The sequence below is a fragment of the Ictidomys tridecemlineatus genome, chromosome 10 (assembly GCF_052094955.1).
Source record: "Ictidomys tridecemlineatus isolate mIctTri1 chromosome 10, mIctTri1.hap1, whole genome shotgun sequence".
In the NCBI taxonomy this organism is placed as follows: domain Eukaryota; kingdom Metazoa; phylum Chordata; class Mammalia; order Rodentia; family Sciuridae; genus Ictidomys; species Ictidomys tridecemlineatus.
Window position 1 is genome coordinate 95,103,987 of NC_135486.1, and position 24,269 is coordinate 95,128,255.

Here is a 24,269-nt window from a genome sequence, read left to right on the forward strand (position 1 = left end):
CGATCTCACAGTAACTAGATAAGAAAATTTTGGAAAACAATGTAAATGAATAAACTTGACTTCAAAATATTAATACTTCTTACCTTGTTTTATGGTTTTATGAGTTCCCCTCTCTTAATATTCTTATTTAGCTTAACTGATCTATTAGGGTTACAGCTAAGTACTTCAGCTTTATAATTAAGACAGTGATATTGTTACCCAATTGCTCATCAACATTCCCTCAAATAAATGTATCAACAAGTGTGACCACTTGTGAAAGATTATAACTGAAACCCGAGTTGGGTTCTAATAACCTCCTCTGGGTGCATTCGGGCACGTGGTCAGTTAATTTTCCTTGTTGGCCATCTTTCGTGTTCTCCCTAGAGGGTCCCTGGAGACACTCTGTCCTTTAGAGCTGTTGGAGTCTACATAAAGGCATACCTGTGACGTAGGGGATGGTTAACACAGGACAAAGGGGAGAAAAATTCACAAATGTGGTTTAAACATATCCCTTGGCCAGTGCGAGGGTCCGAGTGGAAGAAACAAAGGGGCGGTCCCACTTTTGATGCCTTGCTAAGGATGTTAGAGCTAATTGCCTTCCAGGCTGCTTCAATTGTTCAGTTCTTCTGGTCACCAGCTCAGTTACCTGGTTCTCCCTTAGAGGGCGCTGCTCTGAAGTATCCTGAGGACCAAATGCTGGCTCAATTTCCCCCAGCTAAAGTGTGGCATGTGCAGATGGTGAGAGCACATGCTTGTCAATGCCTTTGAGGGATGTTTCATAAAATCCTTGTTTTTATAAGTACAAATATTCCTAGATTTTTTTCAGTTTTATTTTAATTGCATATTGTGGGAGGCCATCATCGCAGGTGATTTGAGTTACCTCCCTGGCTGGATGAGAGGCACTTAGGCACATCTTTTTTGTCCAGAGCTTTCCCCAACCTTCTCAGGTCTGAGGGCTTGTCTGCATGGAAGCCTGTCTTGGCCACTACCCGGAAGACCCAACTGTCGCACCTGACCTTGGGACCCTGCCCCCCTTCATCTTCATTGGAGGGGATTTTCTTCAGAATTTTTTGTTCCCCAATAAAAGTCCACTCCCTGGTGTGTTCTCTCTTTCGATGATCTCTTCAGTAAACCTCACTACTCTAATAGGTGGCTGAAGGCTGGAGCTAGGAGAAGCCGTCCTGGAGCTGGTTTAAAGGTAATTAGAGTCTTGTCTCTTTAATTCAAAACTCCCTAGAGATTTCTCAGGTACTGAACCTTCATTAATGAAGCCTGTGCTGGCCACCGGGCTAAAGCATATATTAAAAAAGTACATTTTAATATATTTATACAAAGTGACATGGCCACTGTAGTGACACTAACAAACCTTTCATCTCATAGTTACCCTTTCTAATGGCATCAATATCTCTTACTTTGAGTGACTAGGAATTAACCTAGAAAAGAATGGACTTATTTAGAACAATTTTAAACATATAATTGTGTCTAGTAGGTATGTTCTGACATTTTCAGTGTGAAGGCACTGCTTGATGGGAATTTCCATCTTCTCTTTGGAGAAGTTTTGTTTTGTTTAATGCAAATCATTTAGATGTAATTGAAGGGAAAATGAGAAACTTTCTCTTTTCCAATCTTCACAGGTCTAAGTAGAAACTAAAGGACTTCGATACCAATGTTGCATAGAGAAATTGCAGAATAAATCTTTAGGACAGACCTAGAGTGCCCTTGTGTTGGAAATCTTAATAATGGTTTGGACTCAACAAGAGTTTTATTCCACAAGAAAACATACTCATAGCCTTGAAATGACAGTGTGCAGAACTATCTAACCAAGGTAGGCTTTTTCCTTTGATTTTCACATTTATGATATAATTCTTTTTTTTGATTTGGTGATATAATGAACTGTTTAGTTGATTTATGTATGTTAAACAAAGGTCACAATAATCTGTATTCAGAAGAAAAACAAATCTTAACAATTTTTTTTAAAGTCCAGGAAGTTCTCATTCTCAAGAGATATTCATCAGTTAACTTGATTCAATAAATGTAACTATAAACTGATACACTTTTTTAAAAAGCTGAATTTAAATTAGATTTTAGAAAATGGTTATCCACTGTATCTAAAGGTATACTTTGAGATGCTTTGGCTTACTTTATAATTGATGTTAGTTGGGTGGTGTTCATAACATTTTTTAACAAGTTTGCCATCACTAATGATAAGAGAAAGATCCAAACACTGAATAACATGTGGATGTTTTTACTTTAAAGGAATTTCAGATAAATACCATTTTTATTATTATTATTATTTTTTTTTTGGCAATACTTGGGATTGAACTTAGGGGCACTTAACTGCTGAGCTACATCTCCAGCCCTTTTTATCTTTTATTTTGAGAGAGGGTCTCACTAAGTTGCTGAGGCTGGCCTTGAACTTGTGATCCTCCTGTCTCAGTTTTCTGAGTCACTAGAATTATGGGAATGCACCACTATGACCAGATGAGATAAATACTATTATGAATGAAATAAATTCATAACACTAAAAATATTAATTTAAAAAACTGCCATTTTCTTAAATAAGATTATATCCTTAATTGCTATTTCACTTACAAAATCTTTTGTCTCAATTATTGTAAAATGCTTATTGCTATTATAATTGTTTTAAGTAGTTATTTAAGATATATTTAAATTTTAGATCTTCTTGTGAAGATCTAAGATTTAGAAAATTTTAGAATGAAATTCACTCATGTCTACTCTGCTTCACTAGAATGACTGAAGGCTAAGATCGTAGTGATTTCAACAGTCTTTTAAAGCAACTACCATCAAACAGTCAATTAATTCTTCCTATCCAGAATCTCATGTAAAATTGCACAGTGTCCTTGCCTCCTCTGGAGATGTAACCAGAACCTTCCAATCCAACCTTGTGATCTCATTCATAGTAAAAATCCATTTTGGGGAATCTAAATATGGTTCCAAAAATGAAAAGCTGTATCAATTTCAAAATCGGAAAAAAAGTGTCAATTATATTTGACCTACTTTAATACATAAGCCTAAATTTAAGCACTTATTGACCAGGGGGAAATTATAATCTTTTGAATCAAATATAAATAAATAGCAGTTTTCATTTTGTATCATTGTTATTAAAATATTCATTTTCAGTGAGGCTGCATTGGTTTACTTTGATGGAGTTTTCGTGAGGTAGCATCAGCCTGTCACATAAGGCCTTAACCTCCTGTCTTCACTTGGCTTCATGTCCTAGCCAAATTATAGAAGACTGTGTCTGATATTTCTTAGATAGCATTGCAGTCAACTAACTGAAAAGGAAACTATGACTGTTTTAATATTGAAAATTTTAAGATCTTACCTAGCTGAAATTTTGTCATCTTTTGTTAGCCGTTTAATCTTTTTCTGAAAACATGAGAGGCTCAGTGTCATAAAATTGGACAACTGTGTACAAAATGAGATGGAATGTCAAGCAGTAGCTGTGAATTGTTAGGAATAGTACAGGTACAAAATGTTCTCCTTGGTGCTTACCAGAAAAATCAGGCAATATGTCAGTTCACAAAAGAATGAGGGATGAGTGTGTGAATACAGATACCATGCAAGGAAGATTTGGGGAAAAATATTTGCCCTATTTTTTTTCCAGGAGGAAGTAATGAGTATTTTTAGTATTTCTAGATTAAAGAATGTTTTGCTTATTTTTAACTTGATCTTGTTGTTCGTAGGTGTCCACGGTTTCCTTGTGGGCATTAGTTTGCCAAATGATGCTAGACTTAATAAGAAAGATCAGAAAGTGCTTTTCCTATGAAAATACAAATGCTTGTCTCGATAATCACAGCTGAACACCTTGAAAGAGTTTTTTTGCAATTGTGATTCACAAAGTTCTCAAGAGTTAAAGAAAGTGCTTTATAGAGTTGGTAGGAATTTGATTATTTCTGCTAGGAAAACAATAACTTAAGATGTGATAATATACTGTCTAAAATAATAGGAAAGGGTGAGATTGGAGATGAGGTGTTACAAAATGCCATAATTGTAAAGATTTTTAGCCATGATTCCAGAGAGTGAAGTGTTCAAACTAGCATTAATAGTGAATTTGTTAACCATCTCTTTTTTATTTGTGAGGTTTTAACATTTGGGGGGCTGTTTCTGTTGTAAACTTCTATCTTACTGTCATTTTTTTCTAACTTTAAGGATGATAATTATAATAAATTATTGCTCTAGTCTGTGATTCAGTTCTCCCAGTGGTTGAAGCAAATTTTCTCCATTTTCATAGCATTAAACATTTATGGCATCTCTCACCATTACATGACATTCAGCCTTTCCCTGCAGCACACTGTAGTGATAATAGACTACTCTATACATATGTTTTGACCACTTCTACTCTCATATTCTAGTTTAAATCTTGGATGCTTTGTTGTTCTAAATACCAGAAGTGATTACATAGTTTTATTGGTTCCTTTTTTTATTTTTTCTTTTAAAATACAAAAGCTAAAATTATCCTGGATGGTTACATCAGTACTTTGATTTTTTCAAAGTAAATTTTTTCATATAAAATTCTTTTGATATCTGAAATCTTTTTTGGGAGTTGGGAATTGAACTGAAAGCGTCTGGCTTGCTAAGCATATGCTTTACCTTTGAGCTTCAGCCCCTCTCCTGATAATTGAAATCTTAAAAATGTGTGTGAATTTTATAAAAGATAAAACTTAACTGGTTTGAATTTTAGGTTTAATTGTTGCTTAATGCTTGTATGTCTAACACAATGTGTGACAAACCAAGAGTCACTCTACAAATGTCATAAATACTTTTTCCTTTTCTTGCCATGCTGGGGATAGAACCCAGGCCTCCTGCATGCTAGTCCACGGTGGCTCATGTCTGTCATCTCAGCTACTTGGGAAGTTGATGCAGAAGGATCACAAGTTCGAATTCAGCATTGGCAATTTAGAAAGATCCTTTCTCCAAGAAATAAACCAGACTAGGCATGTTGCTCAGTGGCCGAAAGCCCCTGGGTTCATTCTCCCATATGGGGGGAAAAAAAGCATTTCAAACTATACTTAGGGAAGCACTGGTCCTAATAATCTAGTTTACCATTTCCAGAAAAGGATTTACTGAGTTTATCTCATTCTGTTGCCTTTTTAGATCTTCTGAACCCCAAGTGTTGTTGCAAAACATCGTGTTTGTACAGTACTGGAATCTAGCGTCTGAGTAAATAAAAGAATCCTGGTGATTAAGAAGTCTCTCCACCCCTCTGTATTTCAGAAAATGGCATATGCATGATATCACCTCTACTTAAATGAAAGTCTGTTCCTTGTGGCTCTCAGAAGACTCAGTTTTAGGCTCCTGACACCTGACAGGCCAGGGCTACTTTTTCAGTTTTCATTCTCAGCATGAGGAAACTCTGGACGCAGAAAAGCAGTTATCAGGAAGTTGCTTTTAATTCTAATGGGGCTCCGTTTCTGTAGCAGAAACTTACCAGGTAGCAGAATGGTTTTTCATTATTATCTTTCAAGAATGCATGTCTTTAGGAAGAGACTGAAGTGAGAAGTTAAAAACATGAGAACTGCAAAAGTACTCAAGAACATAGAAATTTTATTAGGATAATAAATCAACATGTGAAGAGCCAGATCAAAAAAGGAACTTTGTATTTTTCAACACAATGGATTACAAGATAAGAATATTTAACTGCAGATGTGCCTTAAAACAAGAATATGAGAAGAAATGTCGTATGGCTTTATGAAAAATTAAGGGACAGGTAACAAAGAAGAGCAAGGTAAGGAATTTGAAGTAAAATGATGACTTAAAATCTGTTTTAAGACATTGTAAATGGATTTAAGCCAGACATTATTTAATCATGGGTTAAAAAATTTCACATATCTAAATTTGTCATCAATATTATAATAACCCTTTGATTTGATATATAATTAATGTGTGATTATGGTGATGTGATCTGAGAAACGTGTTGACAGTCTCATCCTTGTGTAAACATTATGTGTACTTACACAAACTACACTTAATATCACATCAGGAGGCAATATAATCTCATACGACCGCCATTATATATACAGTTCATTGTTGACCAAACATTGCTAAGTGGTACATGATTGTATTATTTTGATTGAAATAAAATGTTATTTCAACAGGGCATGGTGGCACATGCCTGTAAACCCAGACGCTGGAGAGGCTGAGACAGGAGGATTTCAGGTTCAAATCTAGGCAACTTGGTGAGAACCCTGTCTCAAATATAAAATTAAAAGGTACTTCATGGAAGAGTGCCCCTGGGTTCAATCCCCAGTGTCTGTCAGTCTGTCTGTCTGTCTCTGTCTGTTTCTCTCTCTCTCTCTCTCTCTCTCTCTCTCTCTCTCTCTCTCTCTCTCTCTCTCACACACACACACACACACACACACACACACACACACACACACACGTTATCTCACCCTAAAAATAAATTACACTATCTATAGCTAAAATTATTTATTGTAAGTCTTGGCATCTAATTGATGGTCAGTATATGTTTTCTGGAATAAGGGAATGGAAGGTAAGTTGAATTGAATCACTAATGTTTTAATTTAGGCATATTTATGTTAAAATATAGGTAACTAGCTTTGAAACTATATGGCTTGTTTTCTTTTATTAGTGCATTGCAGTAATACATAAGAGTTGGGTTCATTTTGACATAATCATACATGCATGGAATTTTTTTATTGGTTGTTCACAACATTGAAAAGCTCTTGACATATCATATTTCATACATTAGATTGAAGTGATTATGAACTCCCAATTTTACTCCAAATGCAGATTGCAGAATCACGTCGGTTACACATCCACAATTTTACATAATGCCCTATTAGTAACTGTTGTATTCTGCTACCTTTCCTATCCCCTACTATCCCCCCTCCCCTTCCCTCACATCTTCTCTCTCTACCCCATCTACTGTAATTCATTTCTCTCCTTGTTTATTTTCCCATTCACCTCACAACCTCTTATATGTAATTTTGTATAGCAATGAGGGTCTCCCTTCATTTCCATCATGCATGGAATTTAATTGGCTCCATTTCAGTCCCTGTTTTCCCCCCCACACACTGGACTTTCCTTCCTCCTTCCTTCCCCCTTTTCCTCCACTCTACTAGTCTTCCTTCCAACTCACTTATTTAAATGGTGGTTTATAGATATACTTAAAGGTGAAATTCATTGTGGTGTATTTAAACATGCACGTAGCATATTTTTGTCCAATTCATTCTGTATTTCCTCCCCTTTCCTGACCCATCAATCTCCTACTTCACTAATCTTCCCTCTGTCTTTATAATATCCACTCCCATTTTTCCCCCTTACTTTACTCCTCCTTCCTCATCTGAGAGAAAACATTCTACCTTTAATTTTCTGAGCCTGGCTTATTTCACTTAGCATGATGTTCTCCAGTTTTATATATTTATTGCAAATGCCATAATTTTATTCATTGATGGCTGAGTAAAATTCCATTGCGTATAAAGATCACATTTTCTTTTTTTTTTTTTTGTGGAGGTGGGGGAGAGGTTACTGGGGATTGAACTCAGGGGGCACTCAACCACTGAGCCACGTCCCCACCCCTATTTTGTATTTTCTTTAGAAACAGGGTTTCACTGAGTTGCTTAGCACCTCGCAGTTGCTGAGACTGGTTTTGAACTTGCGATCCTCCTATCTCAGCCTCCTGAGCCTCTGGGATTACAGATGTATGCCATCACATTTGGTGGTGCACCACATTTTCTTTATCCATTCATTTGTTAACAGGCACCTGGGCTGGTTCCATAATTTGGCTATTGTGATTTGAGCTGCTATAAATATTGACATACTTATATCACTATAGTATGCTGACTTTAGTTCTTTTGGATAAATACCAAGAAGAGGGATAGCTGGGTCATATGGTAGTTCAATTCTTAGATATTTAAGGAATCCCCATTCATTTTTTTTAGGTTGAAAGAGTCATCTTTATTACAAAATATGTATTTAACACATTTTGCCACATTAAAAGATTTGAAAAGGGACTCAGGGGGTACATCTCATAAAGTAAACAAGGGTATTATTTTAAACATTTTCATCAACTGCAATCAGTTGGCTTCAGGTAGTAACATTTCTGAACCCTTCCATGTCCCTCCTACCCACCACCTCAGGTCCATGCTACTGTCTACACCCACCTCTCTCTTAAGGAATCTCCATTCTGCTTTCCAGAGTGGTTGTACAACTTTTCAGCCCCATCAACAATGATGGAGTATATTTCCCACACATCCTCAGAAGCAATTTGTTATTTTATTCTTCTTTTTATCTTTTTAATTTTAATTATATATGACAGCAGAATTCATTATAATTTGTGTTACACATAGATCACAATTTTTCATATTTCTGGTTGTACACAAACTAGAGTCACACCATTCATGTCTTCAAACATGTACTTAGAGTAATGATGTCCATCTCATTCCACCACCTTTCCTACCCCTACGTCCCTTCCCTTTCCCTCCTTCCCCTTTTCCCCTTTGCCCTATCTAGAATTCATCTAATTCTCCCATGCCACCCATTATGAATCAGCAGCCTTAAATCAGAGAAAACATTGGGCATTTGTTTTTTTGGGATTGGCTAACCACCCTTTAGCCAATGAAGTTACAACTCCACCCATTGACCTGCAAATGCCATGATTTTATTCTCTTTTAATGCTGAGTAGTATTCCATTGTGTATATAACCACATTTTCTTTATCCATTCATCTACTGAAGGACATCCACAGTTTAGCTTATTTTTATTCTTGATAATTACTATTCTGACTGGAGAGAGGTGAAATCTTAGTGTAGTTTTAATTCTCATTTTCCCGAATACTAGGGATGTTGAACAGTTTTTCATATTTTTGCTTAGTCCTTTTGCCAATTTATTGATTGGGTTATTTGGATTTTGTTTTTGGTGTTAAGCTCTTTGAGTTCCTTTTATATTCTGGACATAATTCTCTCTCAGAGGAGTAGCTGGTAAAGATTTTCTCCTATTCTATAGGCTGTATGTTCATACTCTTAATCATTTCCTTTTCTGTGTAGAAGCTTTTAAATTAGGATCCATCCCACTTATTTCTTTCTTGGTTTTATTTCTTGAGTTCCCCAGTGTGTTAACTCTAATGATCCACTTTGTCTTTGAGTTTGGTACAGGTTGAGATAAAGAAACAGTTTCATTGTTCTACATATGGTTATCCAGTTTCCCAGCACCATTTGTTTAAAAGGCTATCTTTTCTCCAACATATATTTTTGTCACCCTTGTCAAGTATCAGATGATTGTAAGTATGCAGGTTTCTCTTTTGTCTTCTATTTCATTGGTTTTCATGTCTGTTTTGATTCCAATACCCTGCTGTTTTTGTTACTATAGCTCTGCAGTATAATTTGAGATCAGGTATTGTGATACCTCCAGTCTCACTCTTCTTGCTCAGGATTTCTTTGCTATTCTGTGTCTTTTGTTGTTCCAAATCAATTTTGGGACAGTTGTTTCTAGTTCTGTGGATATTGTCATTGGTATTTTGATGAGGATTGCAGTGAATCTGTATATTGGTTTTGGTAGTATGGGTATTTTGACAATATTAATTCTGCCTGTGCAAGAGAACGAAGAGGTCTTTCCATCTCTTGAAGACTTCTTTAGTTTCTTTAGTGTTGTGTGACATTCATTGTAGATGTCTTTCTCCTCCTTGGTTAGATTAATGTCCAATTTTTTTTTAAATTATTGTGAATGGGATGGTTTTCCTAATTTCTTTCTCAGAATAATCACTGTTGGAGTATAGGAAAGCTATTGATTTATGATGCTGATATTGTATCCTGCTATTTTGCTGAATTTATCAAATTAACTCTGAATTTATCAGTTTTCTGGTGGTGTTTGGAGTCTTCTAGATACAGGATCTTGTTATCAGCAAACAGAAAATTTGATGTCTTTTTTCATGTTTGTATTTCTTTAATTTTCTTCTCTTGCCTGATTACTCTGGCAGAGTTCAAGAGCTTTATTGAATAGGAGTGGTAAGAGACATTTTCCTTGTCTTGTTCTTGATTTTAGAGGAAATGCTTTCAGTTTTTCTCTATTCAGTATGATATTGACTTTGGATTTGTCTTATATAGCCTTTATGATGCTGAGGTAAGTTCCTTCTATCTATATTTTCTCCAGCATTTTTAACATGAATGTATGCTGGATTTTATCCAAGGCCATTTCTGCTTCTTCAAAATTATCCTGGATCCTTATCCTTAATTATATTTATGTGGTGAATTATATGCATGGATTTGTATATGTTGAAGCAACCTGCATCCCTGGGATGAAAACCACTTGATCATGGTGTATTATCACCTTGATATTTTTTTGAATGTGGTTTGCTAATATTAAGGATTTTTGTATCTATGTTCATCAGGGATGTTGGTCTGTAGTTTTCTTTGTCTGATGTGTCTTTGGTTTTGGTATCTGTTGTAGTCAGTTTGTGTGTTTTGGGTTTAGGTTTGTTGTTGTTGTTTTGCTGCTTTGACCAAGATTTGACAAAAACAATCTTAGAGGGGGAAATCTCATGGTTTCAGAGGTCTCAGTTGCCAGCTCCATTGCTCTGGGCCCAAGATGAGACACAAAATCACAGCAGATTGGTGCAGCAGAGGAAAAAAATTCAGAGCATGGGACCAGGAAGCGCGAACGCACGCGAACACACACACACACACACACACACACACACACACACACACACACACACAGAGGGGGAGAGAGAGAGACAGAGAGACAGAGAGACAGACATAGACTTCTTCACCAAGGACAAAATATACTCCAAAGGTACACCCCCCAATGACCCAACTCCTCTTGTCACACCCTACCTGCCTACAGTTACCACCCAGTTAATCTTTATCAGGGGATTAATTCATTAATTAGATTAAGGCTCTCATAACCCAATCATTTCACCTCTAAACTTTCTTGTATTATCTTGCATGTGAGCTTTTGAGAGATACCTCATATCTAAACTATAACAGTTATCAGAGTTATACTGACTTCATAGAATATAGATATTTTTGAATGTCCCCTCCCTTTCAATTTCATTGAATAATTTGAGAAAGACTGGTGCTAGTTCTTCTTCAAAGGTTTGAGAGAACTCAGCCAAGAATCCATTTTGTTCTGGTTCTTCTTTGTTGGAAGTTTTGCAATTGCTGTTTCAATTTTATTGTTTGATTGGTATGTTTAGATTTTATATATATTCCTACTTCAATCTGGGTAGGTCATATTTGTTTAGAAATTTGTCAATGTCTTCTAGATTTTCCAAGTTATTGAAGTATAAATTTTCAAAATAGTTTCTCTAGACTTCAGAAATATGTGGTGATATTTCCTTTTTGACCTCTATTTTGGTTAATTTGGCTCTTCTCTGTCTTTTGGCTAGTTGGCTAAGAGTTTATCAATCTTGTTTATCTTTTCAAAGAATCAACTCTTTGTTGTTTTGATCCTTTGTATTTTTTTATCCTCAATTTTGTTAATTTTTGTTGTGATCTTAATTATTTTCTCTATTCTACTGATGTTGGCATTAGTGTGTTCTTCCCTTTTTAAGGCCTTGAAGTATAGCATTAATTATTTACTTGGAATCTTCTTTCTTTTAATATAGGCACTCAATGCTATAAACTTACCTCTTAAAACTTCCTTTAAACTGATGGAGATTTTGATATGTTATGTTTCTCTGTTCCTGCTTGTTTCTAAGAATTTTTTTCCGTCATTTCTTCTATGATTCTTTCCTCATTTAAAAGAGTATTGTTCAGGGACTGGAGTTGTGGCCAGTGGCAGAGCACTTGCCTGAAATGTATGAGGCCCTGGGTTCAATCCTCAGCACTGCATTTAAATAAATAAAATATACATTTACAACCAAAAATATTTTTAAAAAGAGCATTGTTCAATCTCTATGTGTTTATATCATTTCTATTATTTTTCTTTCTGTTGATTTCTAGTTTAATTCCATTATGATCTGATAGGATGCATAGGATTATATCCATATTTTTTTTGTACTTGCTAAGACTTACATTGTGACCTAGAATATGTTGGAAAAGATTCTATCAGCTCCTGAAAAGAAAGTGAACTCAGCTGTTTTGGGGGTACAATCTTCTGTAAATGTCTGTTAAGTCAATTTGTTTTATAGTGTTGTTTAGATCAGAAATATCTTTATGGGTTTTATGTATAGGTAACTTGTATATAGGTGACAGGGGTGTATTAATCACCCAATATTATATTGGGGTCTTTCTGGGACTTAATGTCTTCAAGTTGTTATTTTTTAATGTAGGTAGGTGCACTGACAATTTTGGGGGGGCATATTTATTATTGGTATGTCATTTTGCTGAATTGTTTCCTTTGTCAGTATGTAGTGGACTTCTTTCTCTCTTCTGATTAATTTTGCTTGAAATCTGCTTTTTAAGATAAGGGGATAGCTACTCCTGCTTGTTTTCCAGACTCCATTTGCATGAAATATTTTTTTCTGTCCTTTCACTTTCATGCTGTGAATGTCTTTGCCTAAGAGATAAATCTCTTGCAAATGTCATTTATTTGAATCTTATTTTTAAGTCTATTCTGCCAATCTGTCTTTTAATTGGGGAGTTGAGACCATTTGCATTTATTGTTATTATGGAGAAATGTTTGTTATTTCCAGCCATTTTGGATTGTCTATATATTTAATTCAGTCTTGATTTTCATTTAGTTATTTGCTAGTAAGTTTCATATATTTGGGAGCTTTAGAGTTTGTTTTTGAGTTCTTTTGTGTGCTGTATATCTTTAAGTGTTCTTTGGAGTACTGGCTTAGTGGGTCATGGATTTTAGTAGTCATGGATTCTTTTATTTTGTACTTATCATGGAAAGTTTTCATTTCTGCCTCAATTCTGAAAGATAGCTTTCTGGGATATGTCAATTTTGTTTGGCAATTGTTTTCTTTTAGAGCTTGGAATTTCTCATTTCAGGCCTTGTTGATTTTAGCTTCTAAGATGAAAAGTGAGCCTCATTAATTTGCCTGTAAATGTGGCTTGATATTTTTCTCTTGTAGTTTTTAAAGATTTTTTTCCATATTTTCTGTTAGGCATTTTGATTATGATACGTCTTGGAGAGGGGTTTTTTTTTGTTGTTTTTTGGGTTTTTTGTTTTGTTTTGTTTTTTAAAATCTTGTTTATTTGGGATTCTGCATGCATCCTGAATTGTTAGAGTCTGTAAACAAGTCAGGATGGCCCCTGGTATTTTGCCAGGGGGAGTGGTTTGTGAGGTGGCACCAGCGAGCCATTAAGTGTGGAGATTTCTTATTGGTTGACTGATGTATCTAGTTTATGTTAATTAAGATAAGCTGTGTGGAATGTATAAATACCTCTGTTGTCATACAATAAATGGCTCCCACTCCTGCTGTATCAATCTACACAAGTTGTTCGTCACCCCCCTGGTTATTTTGCCCAGCCAGCCTGGCTGCAGCACTGAATGTGGATGTTTATTTCATGTCCAAGATTAGGAAAAGTCACTGTATTTCCATGTTCTTTTTCTATCCCAAGGACTCTCAGGTTTGGATTCTTGATTTTTGTCTCAGAGTTCTTGTATATTTTGATCATGGTCTTCCCCCCCTCCATTGCATATTGAGTATTCAATGTCAATATACCCTGTCTTCAAGGCCTGAAGTTCTGTCTTCAAGCTATAATATTCAATTTTCTGTGAAATTCAATCAATTGGTCTTAATTTCAGGTGAGTTTTTAATTGAGTTCATGTGTCTTTTATTTTTAGAAGTTTTTGAGTGGTTTATTTTCAATCTCTATTTTTTTTTACCATCTTTCACCTCCTATATTTTGTCTCTTAATTCATTCATTAGATCTTCTTTTAGTTCACTGAATATTTTAATAGTCAAGTTTTAAAGCCTTTCTCTAGAATTTTATCCACCTTCATATTTGAGAGTTCTTTGTTGAGGGATTGTTAATTTGGAGAGGAAACTTGTTTGTCTGTTTCCTCATATTTTCAGAGGTCTTGATTATGTTCATCTGTTGAGATGGATTCCTATTCCTTTTTTAATGCATGTTTCCTTTGGTGTTATCTTTTTTGTTCTATGGGCTTCTCTCTGTTTTTTTATTTATTTGGGTTTTTTGTTTATTTGTTTGATGTTGGGGATTGAACCCAGGGCTTTGTGCATGTGAGGCAAGCTCTCTGTTTTTGATGTATAAGTAGAAGTCCATGAGTGGGGGCCTGATGTCCCCCTCTAGTTGTTTCTACATGGAGCCTAGTCATTGGTGTGAAGTTTTTTCTTTCCCCATTATATGTGTTGAAGTATTATAGAGGTTCAAGTAGGCTGGTTCATGTATGGAGTGAGGTTCACTGTTACTTGGCTGAGTTGTGAGTGTTGCTCAGCATCAGAATCTCTACTCTGTGAACTTAAATTGTCCCAATCACTTCCCACCCTCTCTTAAAGAAAACCGGAAACAGCAATAATGTTAGCAATTAATGTATCCTTCAAATAATGTCTGGAGTCTACTTTGATATCCATAACACTAATTATTGTCCCCTGTAGAGGATGATAGAGGTCAGAATTTAACATTACCACCAACAATAAACAACCATTAACAAGATAAGATGTCAAATAGCAGGTGTCTATTATATTGTCCACTATATTAATAATCAGAACATGGAGTAGGCATTACATAAACTATATAATTCTATCAGATAGTGGACTTAGTTTCTTAAGTGATGAGAAAATGAGGTAGGAAGGTTAAAAGTGAACAGAGGATAGGAGGCAGGAGATAGGTAGCAGATGACAGCTGTAAAGAAGGTGGAATAAAAAAGAGGCAAAGGAAACAGGAAAATTTGGCTATGAATGGGGAAAGAGTGAAAAAGGGTTAATGAGAGGAACAGAAACCAAGATATGAATAAATAAAAGATCAAAACAATTCAAACCCACATAAAATGTTATGCCAGCAAAGTCAAACCAAGGCTAAATAATTAACAGGTGGAGCTGGGCATAGAGGTGCACGCCTGTAAACAGGTGGAAAAGAAGCAATTGAAAGAAAAAAAATTATATTACTATACATATATACTTATATTATATATATATATATATGCATATGCACACCACAGAGAATCATGCAGAATGGACAAATGTAAATAGAATCTTAAATTCAAAATACAAGAAAAAGGGGAAAATAGGAAAAAAATTCTTTTTTGTATGTATGGGTGGTGCTAGGAATTGAACCCAGGGCCTTGTGCATAAGAGGCAAACACTCTACCAATTGAGTTATATCCCAACCTGGAAAAAATTCTTAATGAGAAATAAAGGTGTGTTTCTTCTAAGTTGGTCAAAATTTTGGGCAATGATGGATTTTCATTTCTTATGTTGTTGTTCCATTCTTTGTATTTGTCTTTGGGCTCTGGAACCCTTGGATCAAGAGATGGGGGTTATTAAATACTAAGAGTGTGTTTCTCACTTAGCTGCCCGCCCTAGTGGCCAGGATCAAAGCTGGTTGTAGTAAGCACTCAGCTTCCTGTCTCCCAGTATCATGTGGGATGGCCTAGGGAGTACTGGTCTGGTGCAGTTCTATACTGGAATTGGTATTTAGTCTTGGCTGGCCTTTGGAACTCTGTGTTTGGGGATTTGTGATTTGATCCACACCCCTTATTGCTGGGGAGATGCCAATTTCTGCTAGATGCCTGGACCTCAGGGGATTTCTGGAAATTTCACTTTCAGGGTGAGGGTCTAAATCTCCACATGCTTCACATATTCCACCATCATGGATGTGATCAGAACTAGAGGGCAGATGTACCTGTCTGATGGAGTTACTGGCATCCTCCCAATAGCATGGAGGGGAAGGCCAGCAACAAAAGGTGCTCTCTCTCTTGGTTTCCCCAGAGCATATCACCCTAGGCACAGTCCTCTTTGTGCCCGTTACAATCACGCTGGGCTAAGCATACACTGGACCTCATAATAGGCAACTACTGGGTCAGTCTGGCAGCTTCCTTTATGAGTTCCCAATCTCATACCTCTGTTTACTGCCATGTGGCCATTTAAAATTGGTTCCTACCACCATCACTCTGGATCCTGCCACTCTCCAAACAGTGGCTAAGCAATTTTAATACTTTTAACCCAACAACTTCCTCCACCGTCTCTGGATCAGTTAAGATTAGCCTCCCTCTCTATTCCACTCCACAGGCTCCCCAAACCCAACAGTATTCACTGTGCTTTCTTCTTTTTCTGCCTGTGCTCCCCCTTCCCTCAGCAGTGGGCTAGTCATGCTAACACTGTTAATGTCACCATCACCAGCCAAGCTGGTGTGTCACTCACATTATTTCTTATGTTCAAAGTTTCCAACTTTGTGTCTCCATGATTTATTTTTATTTTTATTTTATTTTTGCTGCCAAGTGTTGAATTTCAGTGATCTTCCTTAGTTGCCCACCTCACTGAGAACCAGGTTTTTAAATATCGAGCCGAAGAACTGATGGGGAGAGCACCCTTCCTCTAATGTGCCATATTCCCTCCCTGAAAATGACACTCTGTAAGGAAATTTTATTTCACAATACTTTCTTTGTATTTCAGAACAGTTCATGCCTCTTTGATAAATTTGGCAATTAAACTTTGAGTAATTCACATAGGATAAAGGTTTTTGTGCTTTAATAGTTTTTTGTTTTGTTTTGTTTGCTTTTGAAGGTTCTGCTCTTGATTAAGCTTTTAGACGTGTTTTCCACTCAATAGCATGAGACCAAAACTTAATAATATTTATCTCTTAGGTTTTGGAGGAAAGAAATGATGTTCAGAGACAATTTTCTTTTTAAAATTTTTTTATTTGTTCTTTTTAGTTATACATGACAGTAAAATGTATTTTGACATTATACAGACATGGAGTATAACTTCCCAGTCTTGTGGTTGTAAATGATGTGGTCATGTATTCATATGTGAACACAGGAAAGTAATGTCCAATTCTTCCTACTATCTTTCCTATTTACATTCCCCCACTTCCCTTCATTCCCCTTTGTCTAATCCAAAGTGCTTCTATTCTTTCCTCCCTCTTATTGTTTGTTAGCATCCACTTATCAAAAAGAACATTTGACCTTTGGTTTGGGGGGATTGGCTTATTTCACATGATAGCCTCCAGTTCCATCTATTTACTGGCAAATATCATAATTTTCTTCATTTTATGACTCAGTAAAATTCCATTATGGATATATACAACATTTTCTTTACCCACTCATCTGTTGAAGGGTACCTAGGTTGGTTTCATAGTTTAGCTATTGTAAATTGAGCTGCTGTAGATATTGATGTGGCAGCATCACTATAGTATGCTGATTTTAAGTCCTTTGGTATATACCAAGGAGTTGAATAACTGGGTAAAATGGTGGTTCCATTCCAAGTTTTTGGAGGAATCTCCATACTGCTTTTCTGAGTGGTTGCACCAATTTGCAGTCTGTCCCACCAACAATGTATAAGTGTACATTTTTCCCCACATCCTCACCAACATTTATTGTTACTTATAATCTTGATAATTGCTATTTTGACTAGAATTAGATGAGATATGTGTAGTTTTAATTTGCATTTCACAATTGGTAGAGATGTTGAACATTTTTTTATATATTTGTTGATCAATTGTGTTTCTTCTGTGAATTGTCTGTTCAGTTCCTTTGCCCATTTATTGATTGGGTTATTTGTTTTTCTGGTGTTAAGTTTTTTGAGTTCTTTATATATCCTAGAGATTAATGCTCTCACAAGAGTGAGAGTTAGGGGTTAAATTTCATTTTGCTATATATGGATTTCCCTCCCAGAGCCATTTGTTGAAGAGGCTCTCTTTTCTCCAATGTTTGATTTTGGTGCCTTTGTCTAGTATGAGATAACTGTATTTATGTGGGTTTGTCTCTGTGTCTTTCATTCTGTACTATCAGTTTACTTATCTTTTTTGGTGCGATTACCATGCCATTTTTATTACTATGGCTCTATAGTATAATTTAAGGTCTGTTATTCGGATGCCTCCTACTTCACTTTTCTCACTGAGGATTGTTTTGGCTATTCTGGGCCTCCTATTTTTCCAAATGAATTTTATCACTGCTTTTTCTATTTCTATGAAGAACATCACTGTAATTTTACTAGGAATTGCATTAAATCTGTGTGATGCTTTTGGTAGTATGGCCATTTTTACAATATTAATTTCTGCCTATCCAAGAACATGGGAGATCTTTCCATTTTCTAAGGTCTTTAATTTTTTATTTGGTGTTCTGTACTTCTCAATGCAGAGGTTTTTCACCTCTTTTGTTAGATTTAATCCCAAATATTTTGTTTTTTTCAAGGTTATTATGGATGAGGTAGTTTTCCTAATTTCTTTTTCAGTTGATTCATCACTGATGTATAAGAACACAATTGCTTTATGGGTGCTAATTTTATATCCTGCTACTTTGCTGAATTTGAGTTCTAGAAATTTTCTGTGAATTTTTTGGGTTTTCTAAATATAGAAACATGTCATCAGTAATTAGAAATAGTTTGAGTTCTTCTTTTCCTATCCTTATAACTTTAATTTTTTTGTCTAATTTTGCTCTGGCTCAAGTTTCAAGAACTATATTGAATAGAAGTGGTGAAAGAGGGCATCCTTGTCTTGTTCCAGTTTTTAGAGAGAATGCTTTCAATTTTTCTCCATTTAGAAAGGAGTTTGTACAATGTTGAGGTTTATTCCTACTATCCCTAGTTTTTCTAGTGTTTTGAACATAAATGGATTTTTGTCTTTACTTTCTTGAGAACAGAATGCCAGATTATTACAAGATGAAATTCTGGCAAATCAACATTTGCAAACAAAGGGAGATAGAATTGTGAGAGAGAAAGTGAGTTTTGAAGTATTTAGTCATTTTCAAATGCATGCATTTATACAAATATTTTAAAAATGAAGTATATGCATCATTAAAAGTATAGAAGATTTTAAAATTATCTTAGCATATACATAATATACATATTTGGGGGTTGGCAGTGGCATTTTTGACCCTTTGGTTCTTAATTTGACTACATTTGTCTCCAACAATCAAATAATGACATTCACAATGGCTTCATCCAAAGAAAGGGTTTTTAACATGTTCTACTAAGAGGTGACTGTCTTCAAGAGTAAATATATGAAATAACCATAGGAAGATAAAAGTCTAAGATCAAGTGAAGATATTTATGACAAAGATGATGAATGTAAAGAATATGTTTTGGTGATTCCTGATCAGTTTTACTTTGTTGATTTTCTGAGTAATTTGAATGAACACATTCTCAGAATCTAGTGTGTATGATATTTTATTGCAACTGAATTTATCTCAAAATATTTTAGTGGTTTGTGTTAGACTTCCCATCTTACTTTCTTATTTGTCAAACTGTTTATTCATGCAGATTAATGACATTATAGCAAAACTGGAAACTGCATCTTCAAAATGTCTATATCTGAAGGAAAAATAACCTGTTTCTTCAGTGGGAGTTAGTTGCTACAAGAAGTAATAAACCTCAAAGATCATACAGAAAAGAATATGGTAGGATGTGGTTAAGAAAGAATGAGGTGGGAAGGATACAGCAGAAGCACTAAAACAACTCAATCTATTTTTGCAGGTTAATTTACTTATGTAAAATGTGTTTTAATTAACCTCACTGAAAAATATATTTTGTATGTACACATTGTATGTCTTTCTTCTGCCTTCCTTATAGCAATTTGTGGATTTCTAGAAGAAAAATAACATCTATTCTTCCTTCAAGTATTTCAGTGTCCATTTTAATTATAACTAAATTGATCTGACCTAGTAATAATTTTCATTCAGGAAAGATTAATTTTTCAGACTAGTTGTAATAAGACTAGGTGAATAGATTTAAAAAATGTGGTATATAGACAACAATGGAATCTTACTCAACCATAAGGAATAAAATTATGGCATTTGCTGGCACAAGGCAAAAACTGGAGAGCATTATGCTAAGTGAAATAAGCCAGACTCAGAAAGTCAAGTCACATGTTTTCTCTCATATGTGGAAGCTAGAACAAAATAAGGAAAAAAGAAAAGCAGTAGCAAGGGAAATCATATGAAAATAGAGGAAAAAGATATCAGTAGAGTAGAAGAATAAAATTGAGGGTAGAGGGAGGAAGGATGGAAAAAAGGAGACATAGTAGAATAAACTGACTAAACTCCTGTATGTATATATATATGACTATACCATAGAGATTTCATCTTTATGTATCTCTATAATGCACTAATTTAAAAAATTATAAATGAAGATACAAAATTAAAAATAATAAAAAATTTTCCCTGAATAAAACACTGTTAGAAGGAAAGAAAAAATTGTGACGTAGAAATCTTAAAAGACATAGTTGTTATTTTTGATTCATCTGATTACATGAGTCCTAAGAATCATGCACAGCTGAGAACAGACCTCAGTGGTACAGCATTTGCCTAGCATTAGCAAGGACCTGAGTTTGGTCCCAGGCAACACAAAGCAAAACAACCAAAAGACAACAGAAGAATCATTTAAAACATTTTATTACACATATTTAATGCAGTTGATATGGATGATAAGTGTTTGAATTCCACCATATTTTTTCACATATTTAAAATTGCTGTGTGAGTCACTGACTCAAAACTAGAGGGGATAACTATACAATAATTATGCTATAATTATTTTAATATATCATTTTATTTTGCTTTAGAAACAAGCAGCATAGAGCAATTAAGAGTGAATCATATTCCTTCAATAAGAAGTCAGGGGGAACTCAGAATTGGGATCTGGAATATGAACTCTCTAAAATGAAAACTAAAAGTCCCAATAAAATAGACCTTTAAAAATACATAAGTAACTATCTTGGAGAATTAAGAATTAAAAAAAATTATTGTCAGATGAATAAAACAAAACATAAAATCAGAACATACAGTAAGATCATTAACTGTCTCTAAAAGAATTTTTAGTGAGACAGGTGCATGCCATTCATGGGAAGTAGAGGGTAACTAATTTTGGAAAATAATGTTAATAATGTTAATAAACAAACTTGACTTCAAAATATGAATGTTTATATGACTTCCCCCATTAACATTTTTATTTAATTTAACTGATCTTATTTAGTTTAACTGATTAGGGTTACAGCTAAGTACTTTTGAAGCTTTATTGTTACCAAATGGCTCATGAACATTCCCTCAAATAGATGTTATCAACAAGTGTGACCACTTGTGAAAGATTATAACTGAAACCCGAGTTGGATTCTAATAATCCTCCTCCTCTGGGTGCATTTGGGCACGTGGTCAGTTAATTTTCCTTGTTGGCCACCTTTCGTGTTCTCCCTAGAGGGTCCCTGGAGACACTCTGTCCTTTAGAGCTGTTGGAGTCTACATAAAGGCATACCTGTGATGTAGGGAACGGTTAACACAGGACAAAGGGGAGAAAAATTCACAAATGTGGTTTAAACAAATCCCTTGGCCAGCGCGAGGGTCCAAGTGGAACAAACAAAGGGGGCGGTCCCACTTTTGATGCCTTGCTAAGGATGTTAGAGCTAATTGCCTTCCAGGCTGCTTCAGTTGGTCAGTTCTTCTGGTCACCAACTCAGTTACCTGGTTCTCCCCTAGAGGGCGCTGCTCTGAAGTATCCTGAGGACCAAATGCTGGCTCAATTTCCCCCAGCTAAAGTGTGGCATGTTCAGATGGTGAGAGCAAATGCTTGACAAAGCCTTTGAGGATTGCTTTTTGAAATACCTAAACAGTTTCACTAAAGACAAGTATCACTGCCTTGACTTTTTGAGTCTTATTTTTCATTGTGTATATGTAGGAAGAGTTAAGTAAGGCTCTAATGTATTTATATAGAACAACATTGCCACAACAGCCAAGCAAATTAGCACATCCATCATCTCTCATGGTTGCCCTTAAAATACAAGTCTCTCTATTGGCATCCTCCAGAACCTTATATACAAGGAGAGCCCTTCCAGGGGGCAGAGCCTGTTAAGTCACTCATCACTGGTACCATTTCTCTCTCTTACTTTGTTGGAATGATTAGTTTATTTGGGAATTAAACTAAAAATCAATGTACTTCTTCAGAACAATTTAAACCTATAATTACTCCAGTAGTTATGTTCGGACACATTTTCAGTGTGAAGACACTGCTTAATGGGAAATTTCATTTACTCTTATGGTAGTTATTTTAAAAATTTAAATCATTCAGAAGTCATTTAGATAAAAATGAGAAACTTTTTCTTTTCTAATCTTCACAGGATTGAGAGGCTAGAAGACATCATTATCAACATCACAAAGAGAAATCTGCAGAATAAATCTTTATTTAGCACTCATTACACGGCCATTCCTAGATGCCCTTGTGTCGGAAATCTTAATAATGGAACTCAACAGGTGTTTTTTTGGTTCTTTTCCCTCCAGTATTTCCTCTTTCCTTCCCCTCCTCCTCCTAGCTACTCCTCTTCCTCTGCTTACTGGTCTTCCTCCTATGTATTTATAATATTTTAAAATTATTCTTTATAAACATAAAGTTGAAATTCATTGTGGTATATTCATATATATGCAGATAGCATAATTCAGCCAATTTCTGCTCTTTTCCTGTCCCTCCTGTCTTCCTCCTCAATGCTCTTCCTCTGTTCCACTGATCTCCCTTCTATTTTCATGGGATTCTCGCCACCCTACCCCCCCCACCCCCCACCCCCCCCCCCACCCCCCACCCCCCCCACCCCCGCCCACCCAGACACACTTCCCCCTCTTTGTTTTTTCTAGTTTCTGCATCTAAGAGGAAGCATTCCAACTTTGATTTTCTGAGCCAGGTGTATTTCACTCAGCATGATAATCTCCAGTTCCATTCATTTACCGGCAATTGACATAATTTCATTCTTCTTTATGGTCGAGTAAAACTCCATTGTGTATATAGAAGATCTTTATCCATTCATCTGTTGATGGATGGGTATCTGGGCTGGTTCCATAAGGTGGCTACTCTGAATTGTGCTACTATAAACATAGATGTATCTATCACTATAGTCTGCCAATTTTATGGGGGGGGGTTGTTTTTGTTTTTTTGTTTTTGATAAATTACATCAAGTGGGATAGCTGGGTCATATGGTGGTTCCATTTCTAGTCTTTTAAGGAACCTCCATACTGCTTTCCAGAGTGGTTGTTAATTTACCTTCCCACCAACAATGTATAAGTGTACCTTTTCATACATTTTCAACAGATTTATTCGACAAAAGAAAACTTTGTGGTTCCTCCCTCACACCCACAGCCTTCAAATGAGAGCACACAGAACTACCTAACCAAACAATTTCAGATATAATTATTTTGTAATTTGGTAAATGATTGAGTTGCTTAGTTCATTTATATGTGTTAAGCAAAAGTCACAATAATCTGTGTTAATACAGAAGGAATACAAATTCTACAATTTTTTTAGAAGTCCAGGAAGAAGCTCTCATTTTCAAAGGATATTTCTTAGTTGACTCAATAAATGGAACTACTGCATTTTAAAATTTCTTTAAAAGCTGCATTTAAATTAGATTTTAGAAAATTAGTGTTACTGTCTATAACTAAAGGTATACTTTGAGATGCTTTGGCTAACATTCTAAGTGATGTTATCTGGGCTGTGCTTCATAACACTTTTAAGAATTTTCCGGCAACAACTCAAAAGTTTGCTTACTAATTGTAAGTGAATGATTGACATTCAAACACTGAATCACATGTGGATGTTTATATTTTAAAGGAATTTGAGTCAAAATTGTTATTGTTTTGAGGTTGATGTGTTAGGGATTGAACCCATGGCCACTTTACCACTGAGCTACATTCCAACAATTTTTATTTTTTATTTCAAGACAGGGTCTTGGTGAGTTGTTGAGGCTGGTCTCGAATTTATGATTTTCCTGCCTCAGCCTCCCAAGTAGCTGGGATTACAGACATGTGTCACTATGCCCAATTGAGATAAATACTTTTATTATTAAATAAATCCATAAAACTAAAAAAATTTTTTGCCATTTTCTTATCCTTAATTGCTATTTGACATATAGCATCTTTATCTCAATTTTTGTAAAAATGTTTATTGCTATTGTAATAGTGTTTAAATAGTTAAATTTAGCAAATATTTGAAAATTTTAAAATGAAATTTTGTCTATCTTGCTTCATTTGAATGATTGAAGGCTAAGATGGCAGTGATACCAACAGTCTTTAAATAACAAATACCATCAAACACAATCATATTTTTCTATCCAGGATCTCACATAAAACTGCTTTTTGATCACATCTTTTCTGGAGATGTAACCGGAACCTTCCCATCCAACAATGTGATCTCATTCATAGTAAAAATTCATTTCTCGGGATCTAAATATAGTTCCAATAAGGAGAAGCTTAATCAGTTTCAAAATT

The 24,269-nt window shown here is 35.3% G+C and overlaps 1 long non-coding RNA gene across 1 annotated transcript; it reads left to right on the forward strand.

The window, feature by feature from the left end:
* The first annotated feature begins 1,447 nt into the window (after window positions 1-1,447).
* Window positions 1,448-22,571, forward strand: LOC120887608 (uncharacterized). Its single transcript, XR_013426251.1, has 3 exons — window positions 1,448-1,804; window positions 5,098-5,728; window positions 22,136-22,571. It is a non-coding gene; the product is annotated as an uncharacterized LOC120887608 (long non-coding RNA).
* The last annotated feature ends 1,698 nt before the right edge of the window (window positions 22,572-24,269 follow it).